At 36.7% G+C, this 14,992-nt stretch overlaps 1 protein-coding gene across 9 annotated transcripts in view; it reads left to right on the top strand.

The window, feature by feature from the left end:
- The first annotated feature begins 5,422 nt into the window (after nucleotides 1–5,422).
- The window catches only part of Tanc2 (tetratricopeptide repeat, ankyrin repeat and coiled-coil containing 2), a 463,309-nt gene continuing 453,739 nt past the window's right edge, over nucleotides 5,423–14,992 (top strand). For 8 of the 9 annotated variants that reach the window (XM_063242114.1, XM_063242113.1, XM_063242108.1 and 5 more), the window contains exon 1: nucleotides 5,423–5,562. The gene's annotated coding sequence lies outside the window, so the exon portion shown is untranslated. The remainder of the gene's footprint in view (nucleotides 5,563–14,992) is intronic. The other variant, XM_063242112.1, reaches the window with a different exon arrangement.

The following is a 14,992-nucleotide window of genomic DNA, read 5'->3' as shown; positions in this document are numbered from 1 at the left end:
TTGCTTCTTGATGACTTCTTGTTCTCTTTCTCTGCAGTCCACGAATGGTGTCAACTCACAGGAAAGCTGGTGTCTGGCTATCTCCCCCAGTGGTCCACACATGATGCCTATTCACAGGGAGGGCTTGCTTCTTGGTGACTTCTTGTTCTCTTTCCCTGCAATCTGCAAATGGCCGCTGACTCACAGGTAAAGGCTGGGGTCTGGCTATCTCTCTGGTGGCCCACGCATGGTGCTGGTTCACAGGGAGGGCTTGCTTCTTATTCAGAAACTTTTGTTAATTTTTCCTCTATGGTAACTGTTAAAATCATTCTCTTCTTCTCTTTCCTTGTCACAGTCCTTGACTATCAGCTATCATCTCCACTTCCCTCCCCTCCTTCTTTTTTTGGGGACAAGTTCTTGCTATGTAGCTCAGGCTGGCTTTAAACTTGAGATCCTCCTTCCTCAGTCTTCTCAGTGCTGGGTTTACAGATGTAAGCCATTACAACCAGCTCAGCTATCATCTTCTTTAACTCATTAAAAAGCACTTTCCATGTACAGGAAAATGGAGGCACCTTGAGACCATAATGTTAGTGAAATAAATCAGACAAATGAACCTAAATATTGCATGGTTTCTCTTATATGAGAAACTCAAAATATAAACAGCAAAATAAAAGATAATAGAAAGTAGGGAGATAAATCCTAAATAGGAATGGCATTAAGAGATGGAGGGAGGAGAGAGAAAGGGAGAAGGGGAAAGGGATAAAAAAATATTAAAATGCGTTCTGTACATGTACCAACTCCCCATGAGGAATGTAATCATCATGTACTGCAAACATGTACTAATAAAAATAAAAACTGAAAGAGCACTTTTTTCTTAACCAGGTCTTCATCACTATCCCTTGCTGTTCCCTATTAGATGAATGTTTTAATCTCTACCATCCTGTTATTCTTATGCACAAAGACTCCATAGTGTATCCTTTCCTCGGGAAAGATGCTTGACTATAGATGCTTGACTAGTAGCTGTACCTACTGTGTGTGCATAGCTGTGATAAGTGCCACAGATCACATTTAATTAATTTGCAGGAAGTCTTGCCTTCTAGCCCCTCGTAATCTATTTGGAAAACAAAATACTTAAAATATTTAAATATTAATAATGTAGATGATAGAATTAAATGACAATATGAGTAAGACAGTACGTTCTGTCATAGTTCAAAAGAGAGGAGATAGGTTCAGCAGGGATGGTATGGGTATACTTCTTGAGAACAATAGAATAAGAAAAATATGCAGATGGCAAGCAGGAAGACAAAGCTCCTGAAACTCAATAAATGAAGAGGAAAGAATAGCACAATAACCTCATCAGTCAAAGAGCCCCTTTTGGAGATGAGTTACTTTCTTAATAAACATAAGCATTGGTATGAACTACAAATAAACATGTTGCAAATCTGAAGAATAGATTACCTATTCTTCAGATTTGCAACATACCAATGCTTTTTTTTTGGTACTGGGGATCAAACTCATGACCCTGCTTGCAAAGCAGGGCTTATGCTGCTGAGCTAAATTCTCTGCCCCAAAAAAGGATTTAATAAAACTTTTTAAAACTAATAGCTCCTCTATCTGGAAATGTGTTTGAGTGTTAGCCTAGAAATTATTAAATATTCATCAGAAGGTGGGGGTTGATGTTGAAGATATTGCATTAGAAGTCATCAATTGCAGATCAAAAATAAATGAAATTATGAAAATCAGTGAGAAGAAATCTTACATCATGTCTTCAGAATATTTTCATTGTAAAGATGATGCACATTTATTTTTTAAAACATTTTCTGTGTTTTCATTTACATTTTGTATAGTTTTTCCTGACAGTAACTGATAAAAGATAAAATTTATAGCTGGGTTCACAGTGGCTTCACTTGTTATTCATCATGACCTTGGTCTGGTCACTTTACCTCTTAGAGCACCTCTCTTATAAAAATTTGAGGTAATAATACTTATCTGATAGAATTTGAGTCTTAAAAGTAGTAGCATACGCAAGACAGCAAGTTATTTACAAGTTAGTAGATAATCGATCAACAGTGAATGTTTTTATTCTTCATTCAAGAGAGAAAGTTGAACGAAAAAGGTGAGCCTCCTGGTTTACTTAAGAGCTGTCAGGAGGAGACATGCAGCGGTAATTAACTGTACAGAGTTGATAGATCAAGAAAGAGCATTTTAAATGATCAGATCGCATGGAAAAGCTGGGAAGGCCAGGGTAAGGTTGGACTACTGTATTGACATTTATTTCCTGCTTCCTCTTAGATTATATTTTCAAGTTTAAGAATAGACAAAAGGAGTATCTTGATTATAGTGGATCTATTAGTAGGTAAAACAATTAGCATTTTCATAATTTCAAGTCTTAGGGACAGAAAAAGAAATTAGGGAAAGGTGTTGAGCACAGAGTTGCCCTCTTTCTATAGTGTTGCTCTCTGTTCCGATAGACCACACCTTCACTTCAGTTGGGGACATAATTGTTTCCGTCGTTAAATTAGAGTGTGGTAGCAGATTGCAGGGTCTGAGAGTAGAACTACATGAAGAAGACTGGCTGAGTAGAAGCATGCTAGTGATCAAAAAAGTGAAAAAATGAGTCGCTTTTAGTGGGCACTGGTACTGCCCAGTGTAAAAGTGAGATCTGGAAAAGTTCGGTCAAAACAAACACAAAACCACCTGGGAAATGCTCTTTGAAAGTAGGCTGAGGATAGTGAATCAAAATTGCTCTGTAATAGTGGGTCACAACGGTGTGGGTCACAGCTATCAGCGCATACGCTGGGAAAATCCAATAAAGGGTTCTGTTGTTAAAACTGGAAAATTGCAGTGTTTTTCTAATTTCCAGGAAAATGGGTTTAAAGGTTTTTCATTTTATAAATTATTATTAAACTTTTAGTATTCTTTACCTTGTGAAAAAGTTGCAAATTTAAAAAGAAAAACACAGACATATTATTTCTTTAGAATAACATTATTTTTCAAGAATATATGGAGATCTGCATAAGCATAATACAGCTAGATTTAATGCTGGTAAAATTGTGTCAAGTTCATATGGCAGAATTAAATCTATCAATATTTCATGGTGCTCCACAATAAACACCATAATTTCTAGGTGCCACAAACCTGAACTAGTTTGAAAAGCAACATATTATACCCTCCTCCCACTGCCTTTTGTTAGTCCTCCATGGAAAGAATGTTATTAGTGTCAGAGAAACTCAAAGGGAATGGTTTAGACACAAAGTAATCTTAAAAATAAATTTTAAAAAGTCCAAAAGAGATTTAAAGAGGGTAAATTCCAGTGTTAAGAATAACGTAATAGTAGCTACTGTTTCCCGAGCACTTTATTATATACCGTGCTCTGTGCTAAATATTTGCCAAGAGTTATTTTAATGGTCACAACCAGCCTGTGCAGGATTACCTACATTGTATAGATGAGCAAAAGGTTCAGAGACTTGCTCCAGGTAATTCAGCTAATCAAGTGATCACATCCAAGTTTTCAGATTCTGTGTTATGTTAAAATGTAATGTTTCTTTGTGTGTTAATACAGAGATAAAGTGTGCAGATTTTTAAAATCATAAATATGTGAAATGTATACATTTTATCTCCACTACCAGGTCAAGATACTGAACATTTCAGACAATACAGAAAGTTCCCCCTTGGCTGCTTTCACTCAATTACCCTAATTACTACCTTGCCTTTATCATCATAGATGAGTTTTAGTTAATCTAACTTTCTGAAATTATCACCAAAAACTTCCATGTTAGACTTTCATTTTGCCATGTTAGCTGTAGTCAAAGCTGTTCTAGTTTGAGCTTTAATCATGAACTGTAGATAGAGACTAACTGATGGACATGGCTTCATAGCCCATTTCTTGTATTGTTCTCAAATTAATACTAACTTTTAAAAAATGGAAGAAACTCCAACTGAAGTGCTACAGGCAGGGGTAAATTCTGATGAGTTATTATCAAAGCAACCAGTCAACCTCTTTTCTTGAGAAGCTCCACAGACACAGACCATTTGCTTGATTTATGCAATTTGTGTACCTATTTCCAATCATGGCATCTCATTCGGAAGTAGATGACCATCAAAGGCCATCTCAACTTATGAAAAGAAAAACTAGCCAGACAGCGTATGTAATGATTGCTTTGCACTGTCTTGTAGCACTTTGAACAAATTTACTCCAAGTATCTTACAAAGTTGATTGACTGTTTCACATTTGAAGGAAAGTAAGAATAGAGGGGAAGAAGATCTAGGTGGAGGATGGTGAGGGAATACATCTTCAATGGTGCTTTAAATATGATGGCTTTCTATGCCTTATTGGCTAGTTTTTTAAAAATTACATTTCTTCTTGTTCAACCTGGCAGTGACACAGGCAGGATCATTTCATCTCAGGCTGGAAAGCAATCGCTGGTGAATTTTCGGCAATTAAGTCTAGATAACAGTTTTTCTTCTCCTTTTCCATACTCCTCCACTTCATCCAATCATTGCAGTTTTTTAGACACCTCCCCATTCCTATAGGCACCAACTGACAGTCTACACATTACAAGTGAGAATCAGAGAAAGAGTGACATTTGTTGGCATCCATGAATCTAAGAGTGACATGTGCCTGGGGTGACCCAAGTGGGAGGTCTAGAGGAACATTCATTTTGGTCATCAAAGCAGGGCAGGCCCTTAAGTGGGCGCACGTGACTGTAGCAGCCACTTCGAGAGTGACATCATCCCTGGAGGCGGAGCTTAACTATGAGGCCTCGCCAGTTATTAAGCTTTCTCCCCTGTTCTCCACCAAATGTCAGTGAGCCCACCAGCCAAAGCCCCCTGAGGAAATGACAAATGTCTAGACATTCTGGAGCGCTAGAGCCCTATCGCTCTATGAGAAGGCTTTCGCCTCCATTCTCTCTTCCAGACGCTCCCTACCACCAATCTGTGGAGGGGCTGGAGGCGGGGGCGCGCGCGCTCTACCACGCACGCGCTCCCACGCACGCGCTCTCCCTCCGCGCTCGCGCTCCTCCCCACCCCGGCCGGGAGAGGGCGGGGCTGCGCGCGGCCTCCGAGGGTGCGACGGCCCCAGCGCGACGGCGGCGCTAGAGAGCGGCCGGACGGGCGCGGGTGCTGGGCGCGCTGCTTCGGCGCGGCCCGCCGGCGCAGCCGCTTCGCACGAGCCGCCCGCCCAGCGAAGCAAGCTGCGAGCGCTCGGGACGCCGGGCCCAGGGCGGCGGGCGCTGCCTCTCGCCGCCGCCCTTCGCGCCTCCTCCGGGCGGCCCCGCCCCCGTTCCCATCCCCCTCGCGCTCACCTCCGGGCTGTGCCGAGCGCTAGGCGGAGCGAGGCGCCGAGCTGAGGGGCGAGAACCTGGCCCCGCGCCGCTGCTGACAGGAGCACCGCCGCGGGTTGTGCTCGCTGCCGCGAGGCCCTGCCGGGCCGTACCGGGGCGCCTACCCTCCGCGGGGCGTCAGAGGGCAGCGAGGTGCTCCGGGAATCGCGGGCGACGCCGGCGGGCGGCGCAGTCCTCACCGGAGACCCCGGGGACGGGAGCTTGACCGCGAGGTGCCGTGAGCCCCTCAGAGCGGAAGGTAGGGGCTCGGGGGAGCAGGGCGTGGAAAGGTCGCCTCAGTGACAGGGGCGTTCCTCTCCGAAGCTTCGGCTCTGGGGAGATGGGTGGGGGGAGCCCGGAGACAGCCAAATGGGTAGCGGAGTGACCCTGGTGTCCGAGGCGTGGGGAAGGCTGCCTCTGAATGTGGCACTTAGGGTGGCTCCAGATGGGTACGGGGTCAGCCATTTCGCTGTCACTGAGTGTGTCATGGAATTTGGTACCTAGAGAGTCATGAGAGACAGCGACCAGGATAAGATGCGAGGCACATTGCTAAACGTGGCAGAGAATGTGGTGCAAAGCGAGTTGCAGAATGGGCGCCCCCAGAATGCAGCATGAAAGTAGTTGTGAAATGTGCCAGGTAAGGCACAGGAAGAGGTGGCCTGTGTGGCGTTGAAATTCACGTTTAGAAGTATTATTAATGATATTTATAATTCCTCTGGGATAGGAGGCATGGTATAATAAAAGATTAATTGGGCTCCTTGCTAGGCATTTAACCACGGGAAATCGAGAGAAGTAATGATAAGGTATTTTTTGATACAGGGAAAGTACCCACGTGAAAGCAAAGAGCAGTTTGGTCTGGTTGTGAGATGAGGGAAACAGGACTAAAATAATTCTAGGTTTTGTCATAAGCGTGCAAAGCACCGATACAATTGTATTCACAAAACATAAACAATGGTCATTAACGTTAGAAGGAAAATTTGGTGTTTTGGGTGTCTTTTACTGTGCTTCTCCCCAGGAAAAGAAACAAGCAAGCAAGGAAAAAAAAAAAAAAACCAACCAAACAAAAAAAACAAAACCCAAGCAAACCAAACGTCTTAGCCATAATTGTGAGTTCAAGATCACTAGGCAGAGGAAAATATTTTTCATATATTCCTCTTCCTTGATTTTTGCATAGGTGAAAATAATTACGATGAGGAAAACAAAACAATATGGTGAACAAAAGGGATAAATTTTCAGGCATTTTGAGGGTTGGAGCCAAAAGCTACTGCAATGGTTAATTACAGAGAATGGCAGTAGTGCAATATTTCTGTGTGTTCTGGGTGTTGGGATGTTGAAATAAAACAGAATAATTGAATACAGTAAATTGGATTTTTAAAAAAGCAACAACACGGATATTGTCTATGGAGTGCTTCTTGAAGCATTTCCCAGGTAGATCATCTTAGAAATGTGAACATAAAAATAAAACATCAGATATTCCTTTCTCTCCCTTTCTTCCACGCCCTCCAGTCTCTCTCCTTTTCTCTTTCCCTCTCCCATATGTGTATATATACATATATGAAATTACCCACATTCTGTAAACATTGTGACTTCCAATTAAAAACATTTGTGTATTGAGAGGATTGTCAGAAGAAAATAGGTAGAATCTGAGAAGTAACAAAAGACAGCTCTATTTACTACTTAGTATAACGTGTTTACATAAATAAATGTCTATATGTTGTAAAACAAAAAGCAGAAATATACAGATGTGTTCATGAAGATATATGTTGTTAATGAGGTTTTAGTGTTTGTAGTACAATTCTTACAGAGAAACTGAATTTCTTGCTTGAATGTTGTTCTTATTATAGTATTTTGAGAGATAATCTGAAAATATATACTCATTGGCTTCTGCCTAGTTCCAGATTCAGCCATTGAGGGATAATCTGCTTGAAAGACAAAATTGGATTTTCCTTGATTAATTTTGGCTTTTAGTGTTGTAGGTATGTCCCTTACCTTGATGCACTTGAGTCTAAAGAAGAGAGAACACCAGAGGAGAATAAAGAGCAGTTCTGTTGGGTCTTCCTGTTTTGTTCTGACTATAAGCCATATGTACTGCTACCCCCTACTGTCTGTAGGAAGAGGTGTTGCAAAGCCCATTCTTTTCTTGTTATCACTGCCCCCTTGTGTAAGGGAAGAAATTGATAATTGCACTTTTGGGAACCAGTTTTCTCAGATTGTTCTTTATTGTGGAGAGGTTATGTAGATTTATTAATCATCTATTTGCATCAGAGTTGCAGAGCTTTAAATTTACTACTAAGCAGGTCTTAGATTTGATGTGTGTTTTTAATAATATCTGGTTTTAGTCAGTGATTGAAATTACTTAAGAATGTTTTCAATATGTTCGGGATGATAGGATATTCCAACTAGTAGCACACATTTGGATAGTACTTGCTCTGTGACAATCCTGCTGTATACTGTTTTGGTCAGTTTTAGCATCCTATAAGGAATGTGCTGTTCTTCCCGTTTTGACAGATGAAAAACATGAAGTAGAGATTAAATAACTTGCCCAAGATTATGTAGCTAAGAAGCAGAAAAGCTAAGTTTTAATTTAGAACTCTGGCTGCATACTCTATATTCTTCACTAGTAAATTTGTATTGACAAGGCATAATTAAAGTATATGTGTATAGTAGAACAAATAAGATAGATGTGAATAAATCTGCAGAACTCACATGAATTTTAAGCCTCCATATATGCAAAAATATGGTTATTTACAGTATGAATATATCTCTATAAACCTTTTAAATTTATGTCTAGATTAGAAATAGAGGAGTATCAGTACTTTTTCATATGGTCAAGGAAGTACTTGTAATGATAGTTGGCTTTGTGGGGAGCTTTAGGGGTGAAAAGTTACTTTGAAATACTTGACAGTGTGTGTGTTTATGTAGTATGTATATGCACATACATTACACATATGTATCATGCTCTTTTTTTTAAAAGCACCAGTAAACCTTTATTGTAAATTTTCTTTAGAAAATTAAAGAGAAATTATTGTTTTTCCACTTCTGTTTTTACGCTATTTTATTTAAGAAAATGCCAAAAATTGGATTGGATGCTTATGCATGTTTAACTCATCTACAAACATTTTGCTCAGATTTTTAACAATTAATTATTGTATAGTTATTGACTACATTTGGAATAATACTTATGAAAATGAGTAGTATAAAGAATATGAATGCAGCCTGCACTCGTATCTCCACTCATTTTAAGAAATGGAACATTATCTAACACAATAATGATAATTATTTTCTTCTCCTAGCCAAACTATTTTTGCCATTCTTTTCAACAGAAACCTTTCTTGATTATCCTATGACTCAAATGTCATGTGCTTAAACACTTCATTTGTTGACACTATGGGAGTTCAGCATGATCTGATAATGGCTAGAATTTACTTAGGATATTTTAAAATATAATAATTTAGTATATTTAATAAATATAAACTCAAATCATCCATACATTTATGTTTGCTAGTAGTTCATGTAGAATATTTCACTTATAAAACCTAATTTAGTTTACATCGTTTTCGTAAGCATTTGCCAACATCATTAAACATTGGTACATTATCTGTTTCCTTCATTGATTCTTGACTGGCACATAAGTTACTTTGTCTTTTCAGTATTTTCTAAATGACTGTGTGAATTATTTTGAGTAGAAAGAGAATAGACCATAGAAAGGAGTATACTAATCTGGTAGTTCCCAAACAGCAATATAAGGGTAGTTGATACTTACTGAATATATAGTAAAGAAGATGTGCATAAAAGAATGCATCAGAATTCTCTTTCATGTTTCTTTCTGTTACAATTCAATTAACATTGGATCTGAGATACACTGATTAAGCACACTTGTTTACACTGGATTGAATTTATCTCAAATCCCTTGGTGTTAGTTGGGATATTTTCAGTGACAGCACTCAGATTTTATTTCAAGGAGTTAAAACAAGCTGTTGTTGATGGCTCTTACTTTTCAAGTACTAGTCTGATCAAGGTAACAAATAGTGGAAGCTAGTTTAATTATTTGGACATTTCTTTTTTCTCTTTATATGAGTTGATATCATTTTCATATTTGCTTATTATGCCTATAATCATCAAATGCTGTTCTTTGCAGGAAAGACATTATATAAATACATTGTATATTTACTCTTTGCCAAATTTATGTACCTTACTTTTATAGGAACCTCTACATTGTGGCCATTTTGTTATAATACCATGAAAACTGTAACTTGATTTGTTTGAATAACATCTTTCATAATAACTTATTTTAGATGGAAATTGTTTAAGATTAAAAAAAAGATGAGGGAGGAGATGTGTATATAGTGATGGAGAGTACATATCTTTAATGAACCTGTTGAAAAAGTTATGGAGAGAAATGTTAAAAGCTTTAAGACTTAGAGCTGTATTTCCCCACTCAGTGACTTCTTTTCTTTCCTTTTTATTGTTACTGGCGATCGAACCACAACCTCACACCTGCCAGGCAAGTGCTTATGTCAGTGAGCTATATCCTCCTCCCCTTTCCTTCTTGAGGACGTAAAATTTAAGTTAATATTATATAGAAACCATGACATTTGTATCTGAGTTTTAGAAAGTTAAAGCAGGTTGAAAAAGCAGTGAAAAAGTCTCTGGTAGGGACTTTTCCTATTCCAGAAAGCTTTCATTAAGTAATTACAATAGCAATTATTTCTGGAAACAAATCTATTAAATACATTTATTCCTGTTTCGTTTTTAATTTTAAAATTTTTTTATTGTGCTGAGGATTTAACCCAGGTCCTCATTCATGCAGATATATCCCCAACACAGGCCAGATTATTAATAAAAAGTTTATAAATCATATGAAAGCTTTGTTTGTGGCTATATGTCAAGTAAGTTCATTTTTTTTATGGGCTACATATTACAAAATTACCTTGTAATGTTTAGTTTTGTTTACTTGTTCAGTACTTGAAGGTAAACTTTACGAAGTTTAAAAAGCAAAGGAATTAAGTTGGTAATCATGCCTTTTCTTCCCCTAATGTCAGTTTCTGCTTTTATTCAGTGCATAGTACATACCAACTTTCAAAGGGTTTCTTTGGTATCTGAACTGGAGATAATCTACTGTCATGCATCTAAACTGAGCAGTTGCATTAGAGTCATTGATCTTCTTGTATATCTTTTTTTTGAATCTAGTTTTCTAATAGACCTATTTACTCTTTGCCAAATTTATGTACCTTACTTTTATAGGAACCTCTACATTGTGGCCAGTGAGCTTTCTAAACGATCAGCTTATCATGTTACTGTTTTCTTCACTTTCAGTGGCTCTTGAATTGATAAAATGGAAACTCCCATAGCGAACTATATGATATTCTTTAGGTCTTTTCTTTTCCTTGCCTCTTGTTTGGACTCATTACCTGCCATTTTCTTCTCCAAAGCTATAATTCTTAATTACTTGATTCATTCAATATGTAATAATATCTTATATTTTCATATTGTGTGGAGTTGTGTTTTCATTGACTGCTCCTCTGGTTTTGTTTGTTTGTTTTTGTGGTTTGTTTTCTGAGCAAATGCTTCCTCAGTTGTCCTTTGCTAGCCCAAAGAGTATCTTTTGAGTGAAGAAGATTTTGCTTAATGTCCCAGGTTGGTTTGGGCATACTATTCTTCTATTCTTCCTTGTACCTGTAATTACAACTTTTTAATTTATTTTTTTTAAATTTTACAATTCCAGAAATTGAATTTAGATCCTTCACATCGAACTATAGCCTCTGTGATTTTTTATTTTTTATTTTGAGACAGGTCCGAATCTCAGTTAAGTCACTAAATTCCCAAAGTACTGAGAATACATGCATATTCTACCATGCTTGCTTTTGTCACAAAATAATTTAACTAATTATATGATCATCTTTTTTTGTTTTTTGGGTATGGGGATGGAACTCACCACCTTGCAATTTACCAGACAGGTGCTTATGCTGCTGAGCTAAATCCCTGGCCCTTATATATAACCATCTTTACAGTAGTCTGTGAGCTCATTTTAAGCAGCTGTGACTTTTATAGCATCAGCTTAGTTACCTACTTGTTGAGTGAAGATTGTTGAGAGTTATCTCAGTTCTGCTTTTTTTTTTTTCCAGTTACAGCTTTTGAAACCTGATCTGTTAGTGTGGAGTTGGAGGAAATTCTGGGCATCAGAACATAAATTTATAGAAATATATATACATAAATATATCTAGGTACATCGTTCATACAGATAGATGTATACATATATGCAGTTTTATTTATTTATTTATTTATTGGAACCAGGAATCAAACTCAGGGCCTTGTGCTTGCCTGGCAGGTGCTGAGCTATGTCCTCAGCTGTATAGAGTTTTAAAATATTGAGCATAACTCCTAGACTTACTTGATACTCATCCTAAAGATAAATCAGATTTTTGCTCTTTTTTATGATTCCTAGAGTGACAGGAGGAAGATTAGAAGATTCATTGTACTAACTTTGTACAGTAGTAACTTGGTATTGGTCTTAATTGATTCTGGGAGTACTATGAGCACTTGAAAAGTACAAAACAAATTGTTTTGACTGAAAAGGGTAGTGAGTCATGAGGCAGTCAACACCAACAAGTTCTAGATTGTGCCTTGGATGTCAAACAAATGATATTTTTCACATCAGAATGCATTGAGTACCAAATATGATGCATTTTAAAGTGGTGAAGTACTAAGATATGACTGTGTATTATAGGAGTTGGTAAATTATAGCCTGTGGACCAAATCCAGCCCATTATATATTGGCCTGCAAGCTAAGAGTAGTTTTACATTTTTAAAATTATCGAAAAATATCAAAATAAGATTAGTAGTTTGTAACAGGTGAAAAGTACAAAAAATTCAGATTTCAGTATACGTAAAGTCAGTTTTATTGGAACCTGGCCATGCTCATTTATTTATGTATTGATTGTGACTGTTTTTAGGTATATCAGCAGACTTGAGTAGTTGCCACAGAAACCATATGGCTTGCTAAGCCTAGATATTTACTAACTCTTTATAGAAAAAGTTAGCTAGTTTTGGTCTATGGATAGTCAGTACGAATTAAGTGTTCATCAGATGTCGTGAGTTAGAGATATATCTTGTCTGTTGAAGGCTTTTGATAGAAAGAAGTGCTTCTGGTTACTGAGAAAAGATTGGCTGCTTTGCCTTTGTACTGATTTTTCTGACAGGCCCTTATTGTCCTCTTTCTAACACTCTTATCATTTCTAATCGTGAAAAAGTTTCTGACAAAGTGTGTTTTAGATTCTGTTCCTTTTTTGAAGAAGTAGCCTAAGTAGAAAGGGGTTTAGTGTGCAGCATGTAAGAGAACATTTTTCTTTGCTAAAATACCAACCTTTCATAAAAATTTTACAAAAAGATTTTGTGAAATAAAAAGAACTTCGATATTATATACTGGTTTGTTAGGTAGACACCTTGTACCATGAGTTGAGTTGGATTTAGTAATGTTGGAAAAATTTTTATGGAGTGTATTAATATCTATTCTCTTAGATATTTATTGCCTGCCTACTTATATGTAAATTGTTACTTTTATTACTGTTGCCTGTCAGTTGAGGGTAGAAATTTCATATTTATTGTTGGATGAAAGCTACAGTTTTTATAAATGAAAGTTTCATAATTCTATGTCATTGATATTTCTTCTACTTCTTGGAAAATATAGTTAAAAAAAACCATGAAGCATAGTATTTAATATTTTCTACTTCCCTAAAGTTTTACTAGACAATGTTGATAGGTTTATTGTTTTATGTGGCAAAGGTGTTAGGAAAAGGAAGATAATGACATTTAATGTTTATCTTTATAAATGTCAGCAGATACTATAGTCTTAAAATTCACCAAGAAAAGTATATATAAATGATAGTAATGGAAAATTTTAGTTACCTAAGTGTATCCAGGTAGCCATACTTATTACATCTCTGTTTTAAATACTGTGAGATTATTACCATGCAGTGACATGTCTGATTAAAAAGACTTTACAATTTGAAGAAATCTAGCACTGGTTTTTCTTTTCTTCACCCTTTTCTTTACCAGTGGGTCCAGTTTTTTAAGTGTATTACATTCTTTGAACTTAGAAATGGAAGTTAAGTATCTGAATATTGTGATTTAGTATTTTTAGACTTGGAGAAAATGCTTCAGATCCTAGTAGATGCTCTGCTTAAATGAAGGCAGGCTCTTTGCCTTTTATCCCTGATCTTGCATTGGGGAGTTTGGGGTCAGTGTTCCATAACTTCTAGTTCTGGTTGTTGAAATTTGATAAGGCAAGAAGCTAGTTAGGTTTTGAAAGTGTAATAGATGTTTTATGCTCTAGAAAACTATTTCAGATTCCGTAAACTCTTACAGGGCTGTTTTGGATTGTGAATTAGGGTGAATGAAGGTAATTACTTTTCTAGAGCCATGGAATTGAGATTTATGAAAGCATATAAATAAATAATCAACTGACTACATACAACTAAATCTTGTCTCACTATCATAGTGTCTTAGTTTTTTTTAGCGTTTTAAAGAGAGAGAGGGTGTTGTTATTTATTCTGATACTACAGAGTCATTACTGTTGTTCGGTTGTAGGCTGAATATCTACTGAGACCATTTGATTAGTAGAAAGAATATGGACTCATGAGTTAGAGTCTGAAAAAAATTTGAATTACTGCTCTGTAACTTATCAATTAAGGAGTTAAAAACTTATCTTGTAAGATTTTTATGATGATGACATAATCTCAGTGAAAGCTCTTAGATATTATCTAATACTTTTTTTTTTTTTTTCCCAGTACTGGGGATTGAACTCATGACTTCGCGCTTGCCAGGCAGGCACTTTAACACCGCTGAGCTAAATCCCTGGCCCGATTATCTAATACTTAATACGTGATAATTTTTGTTATGCTTTGAAAGTGTTCTGGAATTTTCTCTCTCTTTTTTTTGGGTCCTTCACCCAGCTCCTCAAAATTTTTTTTAAAAACTGGAATTGTCTAGCTTTTCTTTATTTTCTTGTTTTGCTCCTCTTTTCAGCCTTGCAATGTATTTTAAAAAAACTTGTGGCTAGTTTGGCTACTGCTATACTTTATTTGTATCCTCAGTCTTTTTTTTTAATGAAAGATTTGATGAGAACTGAGAGTTTTAAAGAACTGTAAACTTAAAATTGAGATGCTGTTATGTACACTGGTGTTACAAATTTGTTTTTAGACAGTTTCTCTTTAAGCATAACAGTGTTGGCAGAAAACTTTTAATTCTTTCTGTAAAATGTAGACCAAAGCATTTCTTGAAATAGTGAACCTTTTGACAATTTATTTCCCTGATTTGGTGATGTAAATTTTTTCAATTTTTACCAATATCTCATTTTTGTAATTAGTACTTTGCTTTCCTCAAAGCCCCATGATGCTATAGGTTAACACTTTTTGAGATTTTTCTTTTTTAAAAAAATTATATGTGATAGTCAAGGTGGACTGCTTAGAGGTTTTGTTTTGTGATTGCTAACAAGTTAAAAAAAAAAGAAAAGAATTTGTCTATTTACAGTATAAAATAGTACTCTAGGAGAAATTTGTTCCTCTTTCTATAGTGTAGACAAATGATTCAAAGCAATTTTTTGCTAAATTTCAGTTATTTCTGTAACACCGCTAATTTTTGCTATTCTGTATATCATTGGTATAATTACTTACTGAATATTTTTCTTTAAA

The sequence above is a fragment of the Cavia porcellus genome, unplaced genomic scaffold (genome assembly GCF_034190915.1).
Source record: "Cavia porcellus strain 051 isolate PalLab524CR breed Dunkin Hartley unplaced genomic scaffold, mCavPor4.1 scaffold_32, whole genome shotgun sequence".
Classification (NCBI taxonomy): Eukaryota; Metazoa; Chordata; class Mammalia; order Rodentia; family Caviidae; genus Cavia; species Cavia porcellus.
Note: the sequence above shows the minus strand (reverse complement) of the source record. Positions and strands in the feature narration are given on the sequence as shown.